The sequence below is a fragment of the Cryptomeria japonica genome, chromosome 10, assembly GCF_030272615.1.
Source record: "Cryptomeria japonica chromosome 10, Sugi_1.0, whole genome shotgun sequence".
In the NCBI taxonomy this organism is placed as follows: domain Eukaryota; kingdom Viridiplantae; phylum Streptophyta; class Pinopsida; order Cupressales; family Cupressaceae; genus Cryptomeria; species Cryptomeria japonica.
In genome coordinates, this window is record NC_081414.1 from 3,979,147 (window position 1) to 3,982,900 (window position 3,754).

The following is a 3,754-nucleotide window of genomic DNA, read 5'->3' on the forward strand; positions in this document are numbered from 1 at the left end:
TATAATGCTAGAATGAGTAGCTGGTTCTCCTGGTTTAATCACTGGTTAAGCACCTGTACTGTATGATTCGAAAGATCTTTCATGATTATTTTCTGTATGGGGACTACTTTTTCTACTGTTGATCACCTATAACACACCTGTACTCCAATATTAGTAAGAAGAACGTGAGTCAATTAAGAATTATATTTTAAGATTCCAAGTTCTGTTTCACATTATGAGATGCTCAGCTTTAATGCATATTTAATTTAACATTTTAATTCCACCCATATTGGATATCACTTAATTTTATATTTATGCGTTTGTTTATGTTAATGAATGTGCTTTATACCAGAACTGACAGAATTCAGCTGAAAACATCACCACAATGATAGAATTTGCTTGGAAGATTCTCCAGTCTTGTCAACAAATCCAACAATCATCGCATTCCATGGAACCACATTTCTTTGGAGCATTTTGTCAAACAGTTCGCGTAGCTTGTCTATGGTTTCACATGTCCCATTCATGTCTACCAGAGCAGTTGCAACTATATCTCAAAAAAACCTCTATCTTTTATGCTTTGATGGATGCCCTTGCCCTGTTCCAAAGCTCCCATTTCACACAACCTGCGAGGATCGTGGCAAAGGTTGCAGAGTCTAGCTTGACACCTGCCAATTGAATTTGCTTGAAGTTCCTAAACGCTTTTCACCGAATCCACCTTGTACATATCCTGCAATCATTGTGAACATCATGAAAAAATGCAGCCAAACAGTGGTCAAGCTACAATTCTTTTGTATTTCGTACATACCACAATGCTTGTTGATATCAATGTTCATGCATATAAAAATTACCCAGGAAAATGTGTTGATGTCTGATGTCTCATGTTTGCCAGTCAAACGCCTCTCATTGCCCTCTCCATATGCAGAAATGTGCTCCTTGTGCTTCAGCCCCAGGTTTTCAATGGCCTTCTTGATCACATTGATTCCACCATCGGTTCTCATAGATTTTGTGCTGTCAAATTTGACAATTGAATGAGAATAAGCTCATTATTAAAATTAATGATTTCTAGAACAAGACATCTTTTTTCTGCAGCTATGACAACCAACCTATAATTTGTATGAGCACCGGCACCGTTCCAATCACCCTGAAAGTTAAGCCAAAGAATGGTCAGATTTTATTGAGTGACAGGTCCAATAGCAATAAAGGAATGGAGGCCATATGAATTTAACGTTGGCATGACAGCTTCCACATTTCACATACATTGTCTACTAGAGCATTTCCATGGTGTGAGTTCTCTTGATATTGCATAACATATGACATTCTTGAAAAATATAGCAAACATATGCAAACCGTGGAACAATACAAAAGGCATGCCAACTGTTTGGCAGAATATCTCAAACAAATATGGTTTCGTCGAATGCCATGGTTTCCCTGCTCTCCTCTACCTCCCACATTCTTACATTTTCTCCTTTACCTACCAGTTTACTCTCAACTCTCCGCAGGAACATGACGCTCTGCGTCTCTTGTTTAAGATTAAAATCTCTTCGTGGATAAATATTTTTTTCATTCAAATTTTTATAGATCATATATTAATATTCTTAATTATCTGTGGTTTAAATCTTTGGAAGCAACAAACATTAATATGAAAAAAAGTTCATGAAGTTTTGGTATGAGAGGAAAAAAGTTACAAATTATGAAAAATCAAGGAAAGTCAAGGCTGGGAAAGGAAAGTTCAAGAAGATATTGAAGAGATACCAAATAATTAAAGGAAAAACAAGAGGAGGTAGATATCAAGAAAAGAGAGGAAATTTTTCTTCCCTTCGAATTTTATAAAAGTCAAAAATAGATGTGAGGAACTAAAGAAGTTTTCATAGGTAGTAAAGTGTGTAATATATAGGCATCCACATCATTCTAAGAGAAAAGAATTATGGATGAAATCATCATGGGGGCATGAAACTGAATAGAAACAACGAGATAATCAATATGGACCTAGGTGGAACCAAATGAATAACTCCAACAATTAGTTGCATCATAGAAGTAATGAATATGCCATGGTTTCCCTGCTCTCCTCTACCTCCCACATTCTTACATTTTCTCCTTTACCTACCACACTCTCAACTCTCGGCAGGAACATGACGCTCTGCATCTCTTCGTGGATAAATATTTTTTTCATTCAAATTTTTATAGATCATATATTAATATTCTTAATTATCTGTGGTTTAAATCTTTGGAAGCAACAAACATTAATATGAAAAAAGGTTCATGAAGTTTTGGTATAAGAGGAAAAAAGTTACAAATTATGAAAAATCAAGGAAAGTCAAGGCTGGGAAAGTTCAAGAAGATATTGAAGAGATACCAAATAATTAAAGGAAAAACAAGAGGAGGTAGATATCAAGAAAAGAGAGGAAATTTTTCTTCCCTTCGAATTTTATAAAAGTCAAAAATAGATGTGAAGAACTAAAGAAGTTTTCATAGGTAATAAAGTGTGTAATATATAGGCATCCACATCATTCTAAGAGAAAAGAATTATGGATGAAATCATCATGGGGGCATGAAACTGAATAGAAACAACGAGATAATCAATATGGACCTAGGTGGAACCAAATGAATAACTCCAACAATTAGTTGCATCATAGAAGTAATGAATATTCATAGTTGAAGATGATGAATTACTTTAATAAAGACTATAATCAAATCGTTGTAAAAAATGTGGATCAAGGATGGGTTCTAGGTACCATTAAGCTACAACTACTACAAAGATAAACTTTGGATGGTTGGATGATGGGTCATGATGTCATATTTACAATGACATGAACTAGTCATGGTATTTGACTTATTTTCATATTTTGAAGATGAAACATGTTAATATGAGATGACAGGTCAACGTGTACCTAGGGATATGATATTATAATCTACTTAAGTGGATGGAGATGTTGACATGTAGCACACATCCCTTAAGTTAGTTATATTGCGTAATTAATTATTATAGGAGATGATTAGACATTAATTGGCATAATGGTTTACTCGTCTATTATATTATTAGGAGGTATATATAAAGGAGGTGATTACTATTGTAAGGATAAGTAACAAGTATGAAATTGTGTTTAGGATATCCAAGAGATCTAGTGTAGAGCGACTTCTTCCACAAGGAGTATTATACAATGCTACCCTACCTCAATGGCTTATTCTATTTTTCAATATATTGGATATTATCATATTGGTCCATGAACATTTCTTGTGATATGTGTGATTTCTATTCTACATTATATTATCACAATTATTAGATTTGTTTGGATCTTACCATATGATCATGAAACTTCAGTCAACTAAATATTTTACGGATATGCCATCAATTGTTAAATCTTAGAACCACATTTCTTGATAGCTAGTATTTTTACATACTTTCATTGTGTTTTGGAACTTGCAAACAATGATTTTATTACACAACAATAGTTTCTAGTGAATTTATTGATAATATTGACATATTTTAGCTAGTTAGAATATTCAAATGGCATTATTTTATGACTATCGATGTCAATAATTTCCTCCCCTTCGTACTATATTTTCCATTGGAAATTGAATTTGAAACTCGAAATTTAGAGATTTAATTTTGGGGCATATTGACTTCTTTTTAGCCTTTTTATTTATTTATTTGGATTTAGTTTTCAAGAGCCTTTTAGTGATGTATATGATTTTTGATATTGTTGTTTAAATTCTATAAAGGATATATATTATCATTAGTGATAGTTTTTAGGATTTAGGTGCCACCAACCTTGTA

At 33.2% G+C, this 3,754-nt stretch overlaps 1 long non-coding RNA gene across 1 annotated transcript; it reads right to left on the reverse strand.

Moving 5' to 3' along the window:
* Nucleotides 1-300: 300 nt before the first annotated feature.
* On the reverse strand, nucleotides 301-1,393 carry LOC131069347 (uncharacterized). Its single transcript, XR_009112124.2, has 3 exons — nucleotides 1,083-1,393; nucleotides 828-987; nucleotides 301-706 (listed from the first exon to the last, which is right to left on the reverse strand). It is a non-coding gene; the product is annotated as an uncharacterized LOC131069347 (long non-coding RNA).
* Nucleotides 1,394-3,754: the final 2,361 nt, after the last annotated feature.